Consider the following 23,127-nt stretch of genomic DNA (forward strand, 5'->3'; position numbering starts at 1 on the left):
TACTTTCGAGCTTCTGGAGTTAAATCTAAGCCCACTTTACCTTAAGACTGAAAGAGTAGCCGAGACCCCCTTAAGCGCATCGTGATTTTGACTAACTTCGGGTGGAATTCCCGTAACTGGGGGGATATTTCCAGTCCCTTGGACGCTAAACTAAGTCGTGATGGCCTTGTTTTGCAGTGAAATGGACAAAGCAAAACGTTTTAAACACTCAGTTTCGAGCTTCTGGGCCGAAATATTGCCCCACTTCACTTTAAGACTGAAAGAGTAGCCGAGACCGCCGTACCCGCGTCGTGATTTTGACCAACTTCGGTTAAATTTCAGGGAACTTGGGGGATATTTTCCAGTCCCGAGGACTCTTAAGTAACCCCTGATGGCCTTGGTTTGCATTGAAATGGATACAGCAAAACTTTTTGAACGCTCACTTTTGAGCTTCTGGGCCGAAATATAGCCCCACTTCACTTTAAGACTGAAAGAGTAGCCGAGACCGTCTTACGCGCATCGTGATTTTGACCAACGTCTTCTCGATTTCCCGGAACTGGCGAAATATTTTCCAGTCCCGGAGACTCTAAACTAGCTCGTGCTGATCTTGGTTTGCAGTGAAACGGAAACAGAAAAAGTTTTTGAACGCATACTTTCGAGCTTCTGGACCGAAATAGAACCCCACTTCACTTGAAGACTGAAAGAGTAGCCGAGACCGCCTTACGTGCATCGTGATTTTAAGCAACTTCGGCTCGATTTGCTGGAACTAAGGGGATATATTCCAGGTCTGAGGACTCTAAACTAATTCCTGATGGCCTTGGTTTGCAGTAAAATGGACCCAGCAAAACTTTTTGAACGCTCAATTTCGAGCTTCTAGGCCAAAATATAGCCCCCCATTACTTTAACAATGAAAGAGTAGGCGAGACCGCCTTACGCGCATCGTGATTTTGACCAACTGTGGGTGGATTACCCGGAACATGGGGGATATTTTCCAGTCCCGGCGACTCTCAACTAACTCCTGCTTGTCTTGGTTTGCAGTGAAATGGACACAGCAAAAGTTTTTGAACGCTCACTCTCGAGCTTCTGGGCCGAAATAGAGCCCCATTTTACTTTAAGACTGAAAGAGTAGGCGAGACCGTCTTGCGCGAATCGTGATTTTGACCAATTTCGCCTTTATTTCCCGAAACTTGGGGGATATATTCCAGTCAAAGGGACTCTAAAGAAACTCCTGATGGCCTTGGTTTTCAGTGCAATGGACAGAGTAAAACTTTGGAGCTTCTGGGCAGAAATATAGCCCCACTTTACTTTAAGACTGAAAGAGTAGATGAGACCGCCTTACGCGCATTGTAATTTTGACGAACTTCGAATGGATTTCCCGGAACTTGAGGGATATTTTGCAGTCCCTTGGACGCTAAACTAAGTCCTGATGTCCTTGTTTTAAAGTAAAATGGACACAACATAACTTTTTGAACGCTCACTTTTTAGCTTGTGGGCCGATATATAGCCACACTTTCCTTTAGGAGTGACACAGTAGCCGAGACCACGTTACGGGCATCATGAATTTGATCAACTTCGGCTCGATTTCCCGGGACTTCGGGGATATTCTCCAGTCCCGGGGACTGTAAACTAACTTCTGATGGCCTTGGTTTGCACTGAAAGTGACAGAGCAAAACTTTTTAAACACTCACTTTCGAGCTTCTGGGCCGAAATATTGCCCCACTTCACTTTAAGACTGAAAGAGTAGCCGAGACCACCTTACGCACATCGTGATTTTGACCAACTTCGGCTCGATTTACCGGAACTTGGGTGATATTTTCCAGTCCCGAGGATTCTTAAGTAACCCCTGATGGCCTTGGTTTGCATTGAAATGGATACAGCAAAACTTTTTGAAAGCTCACTTTTGAGCTTCTGGGCCGAAATATAGCCCCACTTCACTTTAAGACTGAAAGAGTAGCCGAGACCGTCTTACGCGCATCGTGATTTTGACCAACGTCTTCTCGATTTTCCGGAACTTGGGAAATACATCCACTCCCGGGGACTCTAAACTAACTCCTGATAGCCTTGGTTTGCAGTGAAATAGACACAGTAATATTTTTTGAGCTTTGAGCTTGTGAGCCAAAATAGAGCCCCACTTCACTTTAAGACTGAAGGAGTAGCCGACACCGCCTTAAGCGCACCGTGATTTTGACCAACTTCGGCTCGATTTGCCGGAACTTGGGGGATATTTTCCAGTCCCGGGGACTCTATACTAACTTCTGATTGTCTTGGTTTTCAGTGAAATGGACACAGCGAAAGTTTTTGAACGCTCACTCTCGAGCTTCTGGACCGAAATATAGCCCCACTTTACTTTAAGACTGAAAGAGTAGCCGAGACCGTCTTGCGCAAATCGTGATTTTGACCAACTTCGGGTCGGTTTCCCGGAGCTTGGAGGATATATTCCATTTCCACGGACCCTAAACTAACTCCTGATGGCCTTGGTTTTCAGTGAAATGGACAAAGGAAAGCTTTTTGAACACTCTCTTTGTAGCTTCTGGGCCGAAATAGAATCCCACTTCACTTTCAGACTGAAATAGTAGCCGAGACCGCCTCACGCGCATCGTGAGTTAGACCAAGTGCAGCTCGATGTCACGCAACTTTTGGGATATTTTCCAGTCCGGGGGACTCTAAACTCACTCCGGATGGCCTTGGTTTGCACTGAAATGCGCACAGCATAACTTTTTGAACGCCCACTTTGGAGCTTGTGGGCCGAAATATAGCCCCACTTCACTTTAAGACTGAAAGAGTAGCCGAGATCGCCTTACGCGCATCGTGATTTTTACCATTTTCGGATCGATTTCTCGGAGATTGGGGGATATTTTCCAGTCTCGGGGACTCTAAACTAACTCCTGATCGCCTTGCTTTGCATTGAAATGGACAGAGCAAAACTTTTTGAACGCTCACTTTCGAGCTTGTGGGCCGAAATATAGCCACACTTTACTTTAAGACTGAAACAGTAGCCGAGACCGCATTTCGCGCATCGTGATTTTGATCAACTTCGGCTCGCTTTCCCGGAACTTGGGGAATATTTTCCAGTCCCGGGGACCCTAAACTAACTTTTGATAGCTTTGGTTTGCAGTGAAATGCACACCGCAAAACTTTTTGAACGCTCACTTTCTAGCTTGTGGTCCGAAATATAGCCCGACTTCACTTTAACACTGAAAGAGTAGCCGAGATCGCCTTACGCGCATCGTGATTTTGACCATTTTCGGATCGATTTCTCGGAACTTGGGGGATATTTTGCAGTCCCGGGAACGCTAAACAGTAGCCGAGAACGCATTTCGCGCATCGTGATTTTGATCAACTTCTGCTCGCTTTGCCGGAACTTGGGGAATATTTTCCCGTCCCGGGGACCCTAAAATAACTTTTGATAGCTTTGGTTTGCAGTGAAATGCACACACCAAAACTTTTTGAAAGCTCTCTTTCGAGCTTCTGGACAGAAATATAGCCCCACTTCACTTTAAGACTGGAAGGGTAGGCGAGACCGCTTAGGGAGCATTGCGATTTTGACCAACTTCAGCTCGATTTACCGGAACTAAGGGAATATTTTCCAGTCCCAGGGACCCTAAACTAGCTCCTGATGGCCTTGGTTTTCAGTGAAATTCGGAGAGGAAAACTTTTTGAACGCTCACTTTAGGGCTTCTGGCCCGTAATATAGCCCCACTTCACTTTAAGACTGAAACAGTAGCCGATACGGCATTTCGCGCATCGTGATTTTGACCAACTTCGGTTCGATTCCCCGGAACTTGGTTAATATTTTTCAGTCCCGGGGACTGTAAACTAACCCGTGATGGCCTTGGTTTGCACTGAAATGGACACAGTAAAACTTTTTGAACGCTCACTTTCGGGCTTCTGGCCCGAAATATAGCCCCACTTCACTTTAAGACAGAAAGAGTAGCCGAGACCACTTTAGGGGCATCTTGATTTTGACCAACCTCGGCTCAATTTCCCGGACCTTGGGGCATATTTTCTTGTCCCGGAGACGCTAAACTAACTCCTGATGGCCTTGGTTTGCAGTGAAATGAACAGAGCAAAAGTTTTTGAACGCTCACTTTCGGGCTTCTGGCCCGAAATATAGCCCCACTTCACTTTAAGACTGAAAGAGTAGCCGAGACTACCTTACGCAAATCGTGATTTTGACCAACTTCGGCTCGATTTCCCGGAAGTTGGGGGATATTTTCCAGTCCCGGGGACTCTAAACTAGCTTCTGATGGCTTTGGTTTGCAGTGAAATAAACACAGGGAAACTTTTTGAACGCTCACTTTCAAGCTCCTGGGCAGGAATAAAGCCTCACTTCACTTTAAGACTGAAACGGTAAGCGAGACCGCCTAACGCGCACCGTGATTTTGACCAAGTTCGGCTAAATTTCCCTGAACTTGGGAAATATTTTCCAGTCCTGAAGACTCTTAAGTAACCCCTGATGGCCTTGGTTTGCATTGAAATGGATACAGCAAAACTTTTTGAACGCTCACTTTTGAGCTTCTGGGCCGAAATATAGCCCCACTTCACTTTAAGACTGAAAGACTAGCCAAGACCGTCTTGCGCGCATCGTGATTTTGACCAACGTCTTCTCCATTTTCCGGAACTTGGGAAATATATTGCAGTCCCGGGGACTCTAAACTAACTCCTGATAGCCTTGGTTTCCAGTGAAATGGACACAGCAAATTTTTTTGGAGCGCTCACTTTGGAGCTTCTGGGCCGAAATAGAGCCCCACTTCACTTTAAGACTGAAAGAGTAGCCGAGGCCGCCTTAGGCGCATCGTGATTTTGACCAACTTCGGCCTCATCTGCCAGAACTTACAAGATCTTTTCCAGTCCCGGGGATTCTAAACTAACTCATGATGGCCTTGGTTTTCAGTAAAATTGAGAGAGGAAAACTTTTTGAGCGCTTACTTTCGAGCTTCTGGACCGACATATAGCCTTCCTTCACTTTAAGACTGAAAGAGTAGCCGAGACCACCTTACGCGAGTCGTTATTTTGACCAACTTCGTCTCGATTTCGCGGAACTTGGGGGATATTTTCTAGTTCCGGGCACTGTAAACTACTTCCTGGGGGCCTTGCCTTGCACTGAAATGGGCACAGCATAACTTTTTGAACGCTCACTTTCGAGCTTCTGGGCCGAAATATACAGCCACGTCACTTGAAGACTCAAAGAGTAGCCGAGACTGCTTTACACGCATCGTGATTTTGACAAACTTCGGCTCGATTTCCCGCAACTTGGGGGATATTTTGATGTCCCGGAGACTGTAGACTATCTCCTGATGTGGCTTGGTTCGCGGTGAAATGGACACAGCAAAACTTTTTGAACTTTCACTTTCGAGCTTCTGGGCCGAAATATAGCCCCAGTTCACTTTAAGAATGAAAGAAAAGCCGACACCGCCTTCCGCGCATCGTGATTTTGACCAACTTTGGCTCGATTTCCCGGGAAATAGGGAATATTTTCCGGTACCGGGGACTCTAAAGTAACTCCTGATTGCCTTGGTTTCCATTGAAATGGAGAGAGCAAAACTTTTTCAACGCTCCCCTTCGGGCTTCTGAGCCGAAATATAGCCCCACTTCAGTTTAAGACTGAAAGAGTAGCCGAGACCGTCTTACGCGCATCGTGATTTTGACGAACTTCGGCTCGATTTCCCGAAACTTCGGCTATATATTCAAGTCCCAAGGACTCTAAATTAACCCGTGATGGCCTTGGTTTGCAGTGAAATGGACACAGCACATTTTTTCCGGCGCTCACTTTGGAGCTTCTGGGCCGAAATAGAGCCCCACTTCACTTTAAGACTAAAAGAGTAGCCGAAGCCGCCTTAGGCGCATCGTGATTTTGACCAACTTCGGCTTGAGGTGCCAGAACTTAAAAGATATTTTCCAGTCCCGGGGACTCTAAGCTAACTCATGATGGCCTTGGTTTTCAGTAAAATTGAGAGAGGAAAACTTTTTGAACGCTCACTTTCGAGCTTCTGGACCGAAATATAGCCCTACTTCACTTTAAGGCTGAAAGAGTAGCCGAAGCCGCCTTAGGCGCATCGTGATTTTGACCAACTTCGGCTTGAGGTGCCAGAACTTAAAAGATATTTTCCAGTCCCGGGGACTCTAAGCTAACTCACGATGGCCTTGGTTTTCAGTTAAATTGAGAGAGCAAAACTTTTTGAACTTTCACTTTCCAGCTTCTGGGCCGAAATATACAGCCACGTCACTTTAAGACTAAAGGAGTAGCCGAGACTGCTTTACGCGCATCGTGATTTTGACAAACTTCGGCTCGATTTCCCGGGACTTGGGGGATATTTTGATGTCCCGGACACTGTAAACAATCTGCTGATGCGGCTTGGTTCGCGGTGAAATGGACACAGCAAAACTTTTTGAACTTTCACTTTCTAGCTTCTGGGCCGAAATATAGCCCCAGTTCACTTTAAGAATGAAAGAGTAGCCGAGACCGCCTTACGCGCATCGTGATTTTGACAAAATTCGGCTCGATTTCCCCGAACTTGGGCGGTATTTTCCAGCCCCAAGGAGTCTAAACTAACTCTTGATGGCCTTGGTTTGCAGTGATATGAAAACAGTAACACTTTTTGAGCGCTTATTTTCGAGCTTCTGGGATGAAATATAGCCCCACTTCACTTTAAGACTGAAAGAGTAGGCGAGACCGCCTTACGCGCATCGTGATTTTGAGCAACTTCCGCTCGATTTTCTAGAATTTTGGCGATATTTTCAAGTCCCGGGGACACTAAACTAACCCCTGATGGCCTTGGTTTGCAGTGAAATGGACGCAGGAAGACTTTTTGAACGCTCAGTTTCGAGCTTCTGGGCCGAAATACAACCGTACTTCACCTTAAGACTGAAATAGTAGCCGAGACCGCCTTACGAGCATCGTGATTTTCACCAAGTTCCGATCGATTTCCCGGAACTTCGCGGATATATTGCAGTCCCGGGGACTCTAAAGTAACTGCTGATGGCCTTGGTTTGCAGTGAAATGGACACAGCACATTTTTCTTAACGCTATCTTTCGAGCTTCTCGGCCGAAATATAGCCCTACTTCACTTTAAGACTGAAAGAGTACCCGAGACCGCCTTACGCCTATCGTAATTTTGACCACCTTCAGCTCGATTTCCCGCAACTTGGGGGATATTTTCCAGTCCCGCGGACTCTAACGTAACTCCTGATTGCCTTGCTCTGGAGTGAAATGGACACAGCACAACTTTTTGAACGCTCACTTTCGAGCTTCTTGGCGGAAATATTGCCCCAGTTCACTTTAAGAATGAAAGAGTAACCGGGACCGCCTTACGCGCATGGTGATTTTGACCAACTTTGGCTCGATTTCCCGGGAAATGGGGGATATTTTCCGGTACCGGGGACTCTAAAGTAACTCCTGATTGCCTTGGTTTGCAGTGAAATGGACACAGCACAACTTTTTGAAAGCTCACTTTTGAGCTTCTGGGCCGAAGCATAGCCCTACTTCACTTTAAGACTGAAAGACTTGCCGAGACCGCCTTACGCGCATCGTGATTTTGGGCTACTTCGGCTCGATTTCCCGGAACTTGGGAGATAATTCCCAGTCCCGGGCACTCTAAACTAATTCCTGATGGCCTTGGTTTTCAGTGAAATGGACACAGCCAAACTCTTTGAACGTTCACTTTCGACCTTCTGGGCCGAAATATAGCCCCACTTCACTTTAAGACTGAAAGAGTAGCCGGGACCGCCTTACGTGCATGGTAATTTTGTCGAACTTCGGCTTGATTTCCTGGGACTTGGGGGATATTTTCCAGTCCCGGAAGCTCTAAACTAACTCCTGAATGCCTTGGTTTTTAGTGAAATGGACACAGCTAAAAGGGGCGCACGCTAGGTTTCCAGGTTGTAGGCCGAAATATAGCCCCACTTTATTTTAAGACTGAAAGTGTACACGAAACCGCCTTAAGCGCATCGAAATTTTTAGCCACTATGGCTCGATCTGCCAAAACTTGGGGGATATTTTTTAGTCCCGGGGACTCTACCCTAACTCTTGATGGCCTTAGTTTTCAGTCAAATGGTCACAGGTAACAGGAGCGCACGCTCGGTGTCGAGCTTCTAGGCCGAAATGTAGCCCCAGTTCATTTTAAGACTGAAAGAGTAAACGAAACTGCCCTAAGCTTATCGTAATTTTAAGAAAGTATGGCTTAATTTGCCGAAACTTGGACGATAGCTTCCAGTCTCGAGGATTCTAAACTATCTCCTGATGGACTTAGTTCTTAGTGAAATGGACACAGGTAAAAGGAGAGCACGATCGGTGTCGAGCTTGTAGAACCGAAATATAGCCCCACTTCATTTTCGGAGTAAACGAGTAGCCGAGACCACCTTACGCGCATCGTGATTTTCAGCATCTTTGGCTCGATTTGCCGGAATTCGGGCAATATTTTCCAGTCCCGAGGACTCTATGCTAACTCCTGATGAACTTAGTTTTCAGTGATATGTACACAGGCAAAAGAAGCGCACGCTCGGTGTTGAGCTTGTCGGCCGAAATATAGCCCCACTTCATTTTAAGACTAAAAGAGTAGCCGAGACCGCCTTACGCGCATCGTGATTTTGAGCAACTTTGGCTCGATCTGCCAGAATTTGGGAAATATTTTCCAGTCCCAAGGACTCTAAACTAACTCCTGATGGCCTAAGATGTCAGTGAAATGGACACAGGTAAAATTAGCGCACGCCCGGTCTCGAGCTTCTAGGTCGAAATATAGCCCCCCCTTAATTTTAAGACTGAAAGAGTAGCCGAGACCGCCTTACGCGCATCGTGATTTTGGGCCACTTTTGCTCAATTTCCCGGAAGTTGGCGAATAATTTCAAGTCCCGGGGACGCTAAACTAACTCCCAATGACCTTGGTTTGCAGTTTAATGAACACAGCAAAACATTCTGAACGCTGACCATCGAGCTTCAGGGCCGAAATATAGCCCTACTTAAATTTAAGACTGAAAGAATAGCCGAGAGCCCGTTACGCGCATCGTAATTTTCATCAACTTCGGCGCAATTTCCTGGAACTTGGAGAATATTTTCCAGTCCCGGGGACTCTATACTAACTCCTGATGGCCTTGCTTTGCAGTGAAATGGACACAGCAAAACTTTTTGAACGCTCACTTTTGAGCTTGCGGGCCGAAATATAGCCACACTTCACTTTAAGACTGAAACAGTAGCCGAGACCGCGTTACGCGCATCGTGATTTTGATCAACTCTGCTCGCTTTCCTGGAACTTGGGGAATATTTTCCAGTCCCGGGCACTCTAAACTAACTCGTGATAGCCATGGTTTGCACTGAAATTCACACAGCACAAGTTTTTGAACGCACACTTTCGACCTTTTAGGCCGAAATATAGTCCCACATCACTTACGACTTAAAGATTAGCCGAGACCACCGTGCGCGCATCGTGATTTTGACCAACTTCGGGTCGATATTGCGGAACTTGGGGGATACTTTCCAGTCCCAGGGACTCTAAACTAACTCTTGATGGCCTTGGTTTGCAGTGAAATGGAGACAGCAAAACTTTTTGAACGCTCATCTTCAAGCTTCTTGGCCGAAATATAGCCCACTTTACTTTAATACTGAAAAAGTAGCCGAGACCGCCTTACGCGCATCGTGATTTTGACTAACTTCGGGCGGATTTCCCGGAACTTGGGCGATATTTTCCAGTCCCTTGAACGCCAAACTAGGTGCCGATGGCCTTGTTTTGCAGTGAAATGGACACAGCAAAGCATTTTGAACGCTCACTTTCGAGCTTGTGGGCCGAAATATAGCCATACTTCACTTTAAGACTGAAACAGTAGCCGACACCACGTTTCGCGCATCGTGATTTTGATCAACTTCGCCTCGATTTCCCGGAACTTACGAAATATTTTCCAGTCCCGGGGACTCTAAACTACGTCGTGCTTGTCTTGGTTTGCAGTGAAACGCAAACAGAAAAAGTTTTTGAACGCACACTTTCGAGCTTCTGGACCGAAATAGAACCCCACTTCACTTGAAGACTGAAAGAGTAGCCGAGACCGCCTTACGTGCATCGTGATTTTGAGCAACTTCGGCTCGATTTGCTGGAACTAAGGGGATATATTCCAGTTTTGAATACTCTAAACTAATTCCTGATGGCCTTGGTTTGCAGTAAAATGGACCCAAAAAACTTTTTGAACGCTCAATTTCGAGCTTCTGGGCCAAAATATAGCCCCCCATTTCTTTAACACTGAAAGAGTAGCCGAGACCGCCTTACGCGCATCGTGATTTTGACAAACTTCGGGTTGATTTCCCGGAACTTGGGGGATATTTTCCAGTCCCGGGGACTCTCAACTAACTCCTGCTTGTCTTGGTTTGCAGTGAAATGGACACAGCAAAAGTTTTTGAACGCTCACTCTCGAGCTTCTGGGCCGAAATAGAGCCCCATTTTACTTTAAGACTGAAAGAGCAGGCGAGACCGTCTTGAGCGAATCGTGATTTTGACCAATTTCGCCTTTATTTCCCGAAACTTGGGGCATATTCCAGTCAAATGGACTCTAAAGTAACTCCTGATGGCCTTGGTTTTCAGTGAAATGGACAGAGCACAACTTTGGAGCTTCTGGGCAGAAATATAGCCCCACTTTACTTTAAGACTGAAAGAGTAGATGAGACCGCCTTACGCGCATCGTAATTTTGACGAACTTCAAATGGATTTCCCGGAGCTTGAGGGATATTTTGCAGTCCCTTGGACGCTAAACTAAGTCCTGATGGCCTTGTTTTGAAGTAAAATGGACACAACAAAACTTTTTGAACGCCCACTTTCTAGCTTGTGGGCCGAAATATAGTCACACTTCACTTTAGGACTGACACAGTAGCCGAGACCACGTTACGCGCATCATGAATTTGATCAACTTCGGCTGCAATTCCCGGGACTTGGGGGATATTCTCCAGTCCCGGGGACTCCAAACTAACTTCTGATGGCCTTGGTTTGCACTGAAAGTGACAGAGCAAAACTTTTTAAACACTCACTTTCGAGCTTCTGGGCCCAAATATTGCCCCACTTCACTTTAAGACTGAAAGAGTAGCCGAGACCACCTTACACATCGTGATTTTGACCAACTTCGGCTCGATTTACCGGAACTTGGGGGATATTTTCCAGTCCCGAAGGACTCTTAAGTAACCCCTGATGGCCTTGGTTTGCATTGAAATGGATACAGCAAAACTTTTTGAAAGCTCACTTTTGAGCTTCTGGGCCGAAATATAGCCCCACTTCACTTTAAGACTGAAAGAGTAGCCGAGACCGTCTTACGCGCATCGTGATTTTGACCAACGTCTTCTCGATTTTCCGGAACTTGGGAAATACATTCCACTTCCGGGGACTCTAAACTAACTCCTGATAGCCTTGGTTTGCAGTGAAATAGACACAGTAATATTTTTTGAGCTTTGAGCTTGTGGGCCGAAATAGAGCCCCACTTCACTTTAAGACTGAAGGAGTAGCCGACACCGCCTTAAGCGCACCGTGATTTTGACCAACTTCGGCTCGATTTGCCGGAACTTGGGGGATATTTTCCAGTCCCCGGGACTCTATACTAACTTCTGATTGTCTTGGTTTTCAGTGCAATGGACACAGTGAAACTTTTTGAACGCTCACTCTCGAGCTTCTGGCCCGAAATATAGCCCCACTTTACTTTAAGACTGAAAGAGTAGCCGAGACCGTCTTGCGCAAATCGTGATTTTGACCAACTTCGGGTCGGTTTCCCGGAACTTGGGGGATATATTCCATTTCCGCGGGCCTCAAACTAACTCCTGATGGCCTTGGTTTTCAGTAAAATGGACAAAGGAAAGCTTTTTGAACACTCTCTTTGTAGCTTCTAGCCCGAAATAGAATCCCACTTCACTTTCAGACTGAAATAGTAACCGAGACCGCCTCACTTGCATCGTGAGTTAGGCGAAGTTCAGCTCGATTTCACGCAACTTTTGGGATATTTTCCAGTCCGGGGGACTCTAAACTAACTCCTGATGGCCTTGGTTTGCACTGAAATGCGCACAGCATAACTTTTTTAAAGGCCACTTTGGAGCTTGTGGGCCGAAATATAGCCCCACTTCACTTTAAGACTGAAAGAGTAGCCGAGATCGCCATACGCGCATCGTGATTTTCACCATTTTCGGATCGATTTCTCGGAGATTGGGGGATATTTTCCAGTCTCGGGGACTCTAAACTAACTCCTGATCGCCTTGCTTTGCATTGAAATGGACAGAGCAAAACTTTTTGAACGCTCACTTTCGAGCTTGTGGGCCGAAATATAGCCACACTTTACTTTAAGACTGAAACAGTAGCCGAGACCGCATTTCGCGCATCGTGATTTTGATCAACTTCGGCTCGCTTTCCCGGAACTTGGGGAATATTTCCAGTCCCAGGGCACCCTAAACTAACTTTTGATAGCTTTGGTTTGCAGTGAAATGCACACAGCAAAACTTTTTGAACGCTCACTTTCGAGCTTCTGGACAGAAATATAGCCCCACTTCACTTTAAGACTGAAAGGGTAGCCGAGACCGCTTTGGGAGCATCGTGATTTTGACCAACTTCAGCTCGATTTACCGGAACTTGGGGAATATTTTCCAGTCCCAAGGACGCTAAACTAACTCGTGATGGCCTTGTTTTTCAGTCAAAGAATTTCCCGGACCTTGGGGCATATTTTCTTGTCCCGGGTACGGTAAACTAACTCCTGATGGCCTTGGTTTGCAGTGAAATGAACACGGCAAAACTTTTTGAACGCTCACTTTCGGGCTTCTGGCCCGAAATATAGCCCCACTTTACTTTAAGACTGAAAGAGTAGCCGAGACTACCTTACGCAAATCGTGATTTTGACCAACTTCGGCTCGATTTTCCGGAAGTTGGGGGATATTTTCCAGTCCCGGAGACTCTAAACTAGCTCCTGATGGCTTTGGTTTCCAGTGAAATAAACACAGGGAAACTTTTTGAACGCTCACTTTTGAGCTTCTGGGCCGAAATATAGCCCCACTTCACTTTAAGACTGAAAGACTAGCCAAGACCGTCTTGCGCGCATCGTGATTTTGACCAACGTCTTCTCCATTTTCCGGAACTTGGGAAATATATTGCAGTCCCGGGGACTCTAAACTAACTACTGATAGCCTTGGTTTGCAGTGAAATGGACACAGCAATTTTTTTGCAGCGCTCACTTTGGAGCTTCTGGGCCGAAATAGAGCCCCACTTCACTTTAAGACTGAAAGAGTAGCCGAGGCCGCCTTAGGCGCATCGTGATTTTGACCAACTTCGGCTTCAGTTGCCAGATCTTATAAGATATTTTCTAGTCCCGGGGACTCTAAACTAACTCATGATGGCCTTGGTTTTCAGTGAAATGCAGAAAGGAAAACTTTTTGAACGCTCACTTTCGAGCTTCTAGACAGAAATATAGGCCTACTTCACTGTACCGCCTTACGCGAATCGTTATTTTGACCAACTTCGTCTCGATTTCGCGGAACTTGGGGGATATTTTCCAGTTCCGGGCACTGTAAACTACTTCCTGAGGGCCTTGCTTTGCAGTGAAATGGGCAGGGCATAACTTTTTGAACACTCACTTTCGAGCTTCTAGACAGAAATATACAGCCACGTCACTTTAAGACTCAAAGAGTAGCCGAGACTGCTTTACGCGCATCGTGATTTTGACAAACTTCGGCTCGATTTCCCGCAACTTAAGGGATATTTTGATGTCCCGGACACTGTAAACAATCTGCTGGCGTGGCTTGCTTTGCCGTGAAATGGACACAGCAAAACTTTTTGAATTTTCACTTTCTAGCTTCTGGGCCGAAATATAGCCCCAGTTCACTTTAAGAATGAAAGAGTAGCTGAGACCGCCTTACGCGCATCGTGATGTTGACAAAATTCGGCTCGATTTCCCCGAACTTAGGCGATATTTTCCAGTCCCAAGGAGTCTAAACTAACTCCTGATGGCCTTGGTTTGCAGTGAAATAGACACAGTAATTTTTTTTGAGCTTTGAGCTTGTGGGCCGAAATAGAGCCCCACTTCACTTTAAGACTGAAGGAGTAGCCGACACCGCCTTAAGCGCACCGTGATTTTGACCAACTTCGGCTCGATTTGCCGGAACTTGGGGGATATTTTCCAGTCCCGGGGACTCTAAACTAACTCCTGATTGTCTTGGTTTTCAGTGAAATGGACACAGCGAAAGTCTTTGAACGCTCACTCTCGAGCTTCTGGACCGAAATATAGCCCCACTTTACTTTAAGACTGAAAGGGTAGCCGAGACCGTCTTGCGCAAATCGTGATTTTGACCAACTTCGGGTCGGTTTCCTGGAACTTAGGGGATATATTCCATTTCCGCGGGCTCTAAACTAACTCCTGATGGCCTTGGTTTTTAGTGAAATGGACAAAGGAAAGCTTTTTGAACACTCTCTTTGTAGCTTCTAGCCCGAAATAGAATCCCACTTCACTTTCAGACTGAAATAGTAACCGAGACCGCCTCACTTGCATCGTGAGTTAGACGAAGTTCAGCTCGATTTCACGCAACTTTTGGGATATTTTCCAGTCCGCGGGACTCTAAACTAACTCCGGATGGCCTTCGTTTGCACTGAAATGCGCACAGCATAACTTTTTGAACGCCCACTTTGGAGCTTCTGGGCCGAAATATAGCCCCACTTCACTTTAAGACTGAAAGAGTAGCCGAGATCGCCTTACGCGCAACGTGATTTTGACCATTTTCGGATCGATTTCTCGGAACTTGGGGGATATTTTCTAGTCCCGGGGACTCTAAACTAACTACTGATCGCGTTGCTTTGCATTGAAATGGACACAGCAAAACTTTTTGAACGCTCACTTTCGAGCTTAATGGTCGAAATATAGCCCCACTTAACTTTAAGACTGAAAGAGTAGACGAGACCGCCTTACGCGCATCGTGATTTTGGGATACTTCGGCTGGATTTCCCGCAAATAGGCGGATATTTTCCAGTCCCGGGGACTCTAAAGTAACTCCTGATGGCCTTGGTTTCCAGTGAAATGGACACAGGAACACTTTTTGAACGCGCACTTTCGCGCTTGCTGGCCGAAATATAGCCCTACTTCTTTTCAAGACTGAAAGAGTAGGCGGGAGCGCCTTACGCGCACTGTGTTTTTGAGGATCTTCGGCTCGATCTTGCGAAACTTAGGAGATATTTTCCAGTTCCAAAGTCTCTAAACTCACTCTTGATTGTCTAAGATGTGAGTGAAATAAAAAACAAACATTTTTGAACCCTTACTTTCGAGCTTCTGGAGTTAAATCTAAGCCCACTTTACCTTAAGACTGAAAGAGTAGCCGAGACCCCCTTAAGCGCATCGTGATTTTCACTAACTTCGGGTGGATTTCCCGTAACTTGGGGGATATTTCCAGTCCCTTGGACGCTAAACTAAGTCGTGATGGCCTTGTTTTGCAGTGAAATGGACACAGCAAAACATTTTAAACACTCAGTTTCGAGCTTCTGGGCCGAAATATTGCCCCACTTCACTTTAAGACTGAAAGAGTAGCCGAGACCGACGTACGCGCGTCGTGATTTTGACCAACTTCGGTTAAATTTCAGGGAACTTGGGGGATATTTTCCAGTCCCAGGGACTCTAAACTGACCCCCGACGTCCTTGGTCTGCAGTAAAATGGACACAGCAAAACTTTTTGAACGCTCACTTTTGAGCTTCTGGGCCGAAATATAGCTCCACTTCACTTTAAGAGTGAAAGAGTAGCCGAGACCGCCTTTCGCCCATCGTAATATTGACCAACTTCGGCTCGATTTCCCGGAACTTGGGGGATATTTTCCAGTCCCGCGGACTCTAAAGTAACTCCTGATGGCCTTGCTCTGGAGTGAAATGGACACAGCACAACTTTTTGAACGCTCACTTTCGAGCTTCTGGGCGGAAATATTGCCCCAGTTCACTTTAAGAATGAAAGAGTAACGGGGACCGCCTTACGCGCATCGTGATTTCGACCATTTTTGGCTCGATTTCCCGGGAAATGGGGAATATTTTCCGCTACCGGGAACTCTAAACTAACTCCTGATTGCCTTGGTTTGCAGTGAAATGGACACAGCACAACTTTTTGAACGCTCACTTTTGAGCTTCTGGGCCGAAGCATAGCCCTACTTCACTTTAAGACTGAAAGACTAGCCGAGACCGCCTTACGCGCATCGTGATTTTGGGCTACTTCGGCTCGATTTCCCGGAACTTGGGAGATAATTCCCAGTCCCGGGCACTCTAAACTAATTCCTGATGGCCTTGGTTTTCAGTGAAATGGACACAGCCAAACTCTTTGAACGTTCACTTTCGACCTTCTGGGCCGAAATATAGCCCCACTTCACTTTAAGACTGAAAGAGTAGCCGGGACCGCCTTACGCGCGTGGTAATTTTGTCGAACTTCGTCTTGATTTCCTGCGACTTGGGGGATATTTTCTAGTCCCGGAAGCTCTAAACTAACTCCTGAATGCCTTGGTTTTTAGTGAAATGGACACAGGTAAAAGGGGCGCACGCTAGGTTTCCAGGTTGTAGGCCGAAATATAGCCCCACTTTATTTTAAGACTGAAAGTGTACACGAAACCGCCTTAAGCGCATCGAAATTTTTAGCCACTATGGCTCGATCTGCCAAAACTTGGGGGATATTTTCCAGTTCCGGGGACTCTACCCTAACTCTTGATGGCCTTAGTTTTCAGTCAAATGGTCACAGGTAACAGGAGCGCACGCTCGGTGTCGAGCTTCTAGGCCGAAATGTAGCCCCAGTTCATTTTAAGACTGAAAGAGTAAACGAAACTGTCGTACGCTTATCGTCATTTTAAGAAAGTATGGCTCAATTTGCCGAAACTTGGAGGATAGCTTCCAGTCTCGAGGATTCTAAACTATCTCCTGATGGACTTAGTTCTTAGTGAAATGGACACAGGTAAAAGGAGAGCACGCTCGGTGTCGAGCTTGTAGAACCGAAATATAGCCCCACTTCATTTTCAAAGTAAACGAGTAGCCGAGACCGCCTTACGCGCATCGTGATTTTGAGCATCTTTGGCTCGATTTGCCGGAATTCGGGCAATATTTTCCAGTCCCGAGGACTCTATGCTAACTCCTGATGAACTTAGTTTTCAGTGATATGTACACAGGCAAAAGGAGCGCACGCTCGGTGTTGAGCTTGTCGGCCGAAATATAGCCCCACTTCATTTTAAGACTGAAAGAGTAGCCGAGACCGCCTTACGCGCATCGTGATTTTGAGCAACTTTGGCTCGATCTGCCAGAATTTGGGAAATATTTTCCAGTCCCAAGCACTCTAAACTAACTCCTGATGGCCTAAGATGTCAGTGAAATGGACACAGGTAAAATTAGCGCACGCCCGGTCTCGAGCTTCTAGGTGTAAATATTGTCCCCCTTAATTTTAAGACTGAAAGAGTAGCCGAGACCGCCTTACGCGCATCGTGATTTCGGGCCACTTTTGCTCGATTTCCCGGAAGTTGGCGAATAATTTCAAGTCTCGGGAACGCTAAACTAACTCCCGATGACCTTGGTTTGCAGTTTAATGAACACAGCAAAACATTCTGAACGCTCACCTTCGAGCTTAAGGGCCGAAATATAGCCCTACTTAAATTTAAGACTGAAAGAATAGCCGAGAGCCCGTTACGCGCATCGTAATTTTCATCAACTTCGGCGCCATTTCCTGGAACTTGGAGAATATTTTCCAGTCCCGGGGACTCTAAACTAACTCCTGATGGCCTTGGTTTCCAGTGAAATAGACACAGCAAAACTTTTTGAACGCTCACTTTCGAGCTTGTGAGCCTAAATATAGCCAGACTTCACTTTAAGACTGAAACAGTAGCCGAGACCGCGTTACGCGCAACGTGATATTGATCAACTTCTGCTCGCTTTCCTGGAACTTGGGGAATATTTTCCAGTTCCGGGGACTCTAAACTAACTCCTGATAGCCATGGTTTGCAGTGAAATTCACACAGCACAAGTTTTTGAACGCACACTTTCGAGCTTCTAGGCTGAAATATAGTCCCACATCACTTACGACTTAAAGAGTAGCCGAGACCGGCGTGCGCGCATCGTGATTTTGACCAACTTCGGGTCGATATTCCGGAACTTGGGGGATATTTACCAGTCCCACGGACTCTAAACTAACTCTTGATGGCCTTGGTTTGCAGTGAAATGGAGACAGCAAAACTTTTTGAACGCTCACCTTCAAGCTTCTGGGCCGAAATATAGCCCACTTTACTTTAATACTGAAAAAGTAGCCGAGACCGCCTTACGCACATCGTGATTTTGACAAACGTCGGGTGGATTTCCCGGAACTTGGGCGATATTTTCCAGTCCCTTGGACGCTAAACTAGGTGCCGATGGCCTTGTTTTGCAGTGAAATTGACACAGCAAAGCTTTTTGAACGCTCACTTTCGAGGTTGTGGGCCAAAATGTAGCCATACTTCACTTTAAGACTGAAACAGTAGCCGAGACCACGTTTCGCGCATCGTGATTTTGATCAACTTCGGCTCGATTTCCCGGAACTTGCGAAATATTTTCCAGTCCCGGGGACTCTAAACTAACTGGTGCTGGTCTTGGTTTGGAGTGAAACGGAAACAGTAAAAGTTTTTGAACGCATACTTTCGAGCTTCTGGACCGAAATAGAACCCCACTTCACTTGAAGACTGAAAGAGTAGCCGAGACCGCCTTACGTGCATCGTGATTTTGAGCAACTTCGGCTCGATTTGTCGGAGCTAAGGGGATATATTCCAGTTGTGAGGACTCTAAACTAATTCCTGATGGCCCCGGTTTGCAGTAAAATGGACCCAGCAAAACTTTTTGAACGCTCAATTTCGAGCTTCTGGGCCAAAATATAGCCCCCTATTACTTTAACACTGAAAGAGTAGCCGAGACCGCCTTACGCGCATCGTGATTTTGAGAAACTTCGGGTGGATTTCCCGGAACTTGGGGGATATTTTCCAGTCCCGGGGACTCTCAACTAACTCTTGCTTGTCTTGGTTTGCAGTGAAATGGACACAGCGAAAGTTTCTGAACGCTCACTCTCGAGCTTCTGGGCCGAAATAGAGCCCCATTTTACTTTAAGACTGAAAGAGTAGGCGAGACCGTCTTGAGCGAATCGTGATTTTGACCAATTTCGCGTTTATTTCCCGAAACTTGGGGGATATATTCCAGTCAAAGGGACCCTAAAGTAACTCCTGATGGCGTTGGTTTTCAGTGAAATGGACAGAGCACAACTTTGGAGCTTCTGGGCAGAAATATAGCCCCACTTTACTTTAAGACTGAAAGAGTAGATGAGACCGCCTTACGCGCATCGTAATTTTGACGAACTTCGAATGGATTTCCCGGAACTTGGGGGATATTTTGCAGTCCCTTGGACGCTAAACTAAGTCCTGATGGCCTTGTTTTGAAGTAAAATGGACACAACAAAACTTTTTGAACACTCAGTTTCTAGCTTGTGGGCCGAAATATAGCCACACTTCACTTTAGGACTGACACAGTAGCCGAGACCACGTTACGCGCATCATGAATTTGATATACTTCGGCTCGATTTCCCGGGACTTGGGGGATATTGTCCAGTCCCGGGGACTGTAAACTAACTTCTGATGGCCTTGGTTTGCACTGAAAGTGACAGAGCAAAACTTTTTAAACACTCACTTTCGAGCTTCTGGGCCCAAATATTGCCCCACTTCACTTTAAGACTGAAAGAGTAACCGAGACCACCTTACGCACATCGTGATTTTGACCAACTTCGGCTCGATTTACCGGAACTTGGGGGATATTTTCCAGTCCCGAGGACTCTTAAGTAACCCCTGATGGCCTTGATTTGCAGTGAAATGGATACAGCAAAACTTTTCGAACGCTCACTTTTGAGCTTCTGGGCCGAAATATAGCCCCACTTCACTTTAAGACTGAAAGAGTAGCCGAGACCGTCTTACGCGCATCGTGATTTTGACCAACGTCTTCTCGATTTTCCGGAACTTGGGAAATACATTCCACTCCCGGGGACTCTAAACTAACTCCTGATAGCCTTGGTCTGCAGTGAAATAGACACAGTAATATTTTTTGAGCTTTGAGCTCTTGGGCCGAAATATATTCCCACTTCACTTTAAGACTGAAGGAGTAGCCGACACCGCCTTAAGCGCACCGTGATTTTGAGAAACTTCGGCTCGATTTGCAGGAACTTGGGGGATATTTTGCAGTTCCGGGGACTCTCAACTAACTCCTGCTTGTCTTGGTTTGCAGTGAAATGGACACAGCGAAAGTTTTTGAACGCTCACTCTCGAGCTTCTGGGCCGAAATAGAGCCCCATTTTACTTTAAGACTGAAAGAGTAGGCGAGACCGTCTTGAGCGAATCGTGATTTTGACCAATTTCGCGTTTATTTCCCGAAACTTGGGGGATATATTCCAGTCAAAGGGACTCTAAAGTAACTCCTGATGGCCTTGGTTTTCAGTGAAATGGACAGAGCACAACTTTGGAGCTTCTGGGCAGAAATATAGCCCCACTTTACTTTAAGACTGAAAGAGTAGATGAGACCGCCTTACGCGCATCGTAATTTTGACGAACTTCGAATGGATTTCCCGGAACTTGGGGGATATTTTGCAGTCCCTTGGACGCTAAACTAGGTCCTGATGGCCTTGTTTTGAAGTAAAATGGACACAACAAAACTTTTTGAACACTCAGTTTCTAGCTTGTGGGCCGAAATATAGCCACACTTCACTTTAGGACTGACACAGTAGCCGAGACCACGTTACGCGCATCATGAATTTGATATACTTCGGCTCGATTTCCCGGGACTTGGGGGATATTGTCCAGTCCCGGGGACTGTAAACTAACTTCTGATGGCCTTGGTTTGCACTGAAAGTGACAGAGCAAAACTTTTTAAACACTCACTTTCGAGCTTCTGGGCCCAAATATTGCCCCACTTCACTTTAAGACTGAAAGAGTAACCGAGACCACCTTACGCACATCGTGATTTTGACCAACTTCGGCTCGATTTACCGGAACTTGGGGGATATTTTCCAGTCCCGAGGACTCTTAAGTAACCCCTGATGGCCTTGGTTTGCAGTGAAATGGATACAGCAAAACTTTTCGAACGCTCACTTTTGAGCTTCTGGGCCGAAATATAGCCCCACTTCACTTTAAGACTGAAAGAGTAGCCGAGACCGTCTTACGCGCATCGTGATTTTGACCAACGTCTTCTCGATTTTCCGGAACTTGGGAAATACATTCCACTCCCGGGGACTCTAAACTAACTCCTGATAGCCTTGGTTTGCAGTGAAATAGACACAGTAATATTTTTTGAGCTTTGAGCTCTTGGGCCGAAATATATTCCCACTTCACTTTAAGACTGAAGGAGTAGCCGACACCGCCTTAAGCGCACCGTGATTTTGACCAACTTCGGCTCGATTTGCAGGAACTTGGGGGATATTTTGCAGTCCCGGGGACTCTCAACTAACTCCTGCTTGTCTTGGTTTGCAGTGAAATGGACACAGCGAAAGTTTTTGAACGCTCACTCTCGAGCTTCTGGACCGAAATATAGCCCCACTTTACTTTAAGACTGAAAGAGTAGCCGAGACCGTCTTGCGCAAATCGTGATTTTGACCAACTTCGGGTCGGTTTCCCGGAGCTTGGGGGATATATTCCATTTCCACGGACCCTAAACTAACTCCTGATGGCCTTGGTTTTTAGTGAAATGGACAAAGGAAAGCTTTTTGAACACTCTCTTTGTAGCTTCTGGGCCGAAATATAATCCCAGTTCACTTTCAGACTGAAATAGTAGCCGAGACCGCCTCACGCGCATCGTGAGTTAGACCAAGTTCAGCTCGATTTCACGCAACTTTTGGGATATTTTCCAGTCCGGGGGACTCTAAACTAACTCCGGATGGCCTTGCATTGCACTGAAATGCGCACAGCATAACTTTTTGAACGCCCACTTTGGAGCTTCTGGGCCGAAATATAGCCCCACTTCACTTTAAGACTGAAAGAGTAGCCGAGATCGCCTTACGCGCATCGTGATTTTGACCATTTTCGGATCGATTTCTCGGAACTTGGGTGATATTTTCCAGTCCCGGGGACTCTAAACTAACTCCTTATCGCCTTGGTTTGCATTGAAAGGGACAGAGCAAAACTTTGTGAACGCTCACTTTCGAGCTTGTGGGCCGAAATATAGCCACACTTTACTTTAAGACTGAAACAGTAGCCGAGACCGCATTTCGCGCATCGTGATTTTGATCAACTTCGGCTCGCTTTCCCGGAACTTGGGGAGTATTTTCCAGTCCCGGGGACCCTAAACTAACTTTTGATAGCTTTGGTTTGCAGTGAAATTCACGCAGCAAAACTTTTTGAACGCTCACTTTCGAGCTTCTGGACAGAAATATAGCCCGACTTTACTTTAAGACTGAAAGAGTAGCCGAAACCGCCTTACGTATATCGTCATTTTGACGAACTTCGAATGGAGTTCCCGGAACTTGGCGTATATTTTCCAGTCCCTTGGACGCTAAACTAAGTCCTGATGGCCTTGTTTTGAAGTGAAATGGCCACAGCAAAACTTTTTGAACGCTCACTTTCTAGCTTGTTGGCCGAAATATAGGCACACTTGACTTTAAGACGGAAACGGTAGCCCAGACCACGTTACGCGCATTATGAATTTGATCAACTTCGGCTCATATTCCCGGGACTTGGGGGATATTTTCCAGTCCCGGGGACTCTAAACTAACTCCTGATGGCCTTGGTTTCCATTGAAATGGACACAGCACAATTGTTTGAGAGCACACTTTGGAGACTCTGGGCCGACATATAGCCCCTCTTCACTTTAAGACTGAAACAGTAGCCGATACCGCATTTCGCGCACCGTGATTTTGATCAACTTCGGTTCGATTCCCCGGAACTTGGGCAATATTTTTCAGTCTCGGGGACTCTAAACTAACCCCTGATGGCCTTGGTTTGCAGTGAAATGGACACAGCAAAACTTTTTGAACGCTCACTTTCGGGCTTCTGGCCCGAAATATAGCCCCACTTAACTTTAAGACAGAAAGAGTAGCCGAGACCACTTTAGGGGCATCGTGATTTTGACCAACCTCGGCTCAATTTTCCGGACCTTGGGGCATATTTTCTTGTCCCGCGGATGCTAAACTAACTCCTGATGGCCTTGGTTTGCAGTGAA

This window comes from Orbicella faveolata, unplaced genomic scaffold (genome assembly GCF_042242905.1).
Source record: "Orbicella faveolata isolate gen_17 unplaced genomic scaffold, um_ofav_v1 contig_48, whole genome shotgun sequence".
In the NCBI taxonomy this organism is placed as follows: Eukaryota; Metazoa; Cnidaria; class Anthozoa; order Scleractinia; family Merulinidae; genus Orbicella; species Orbicella faveolata.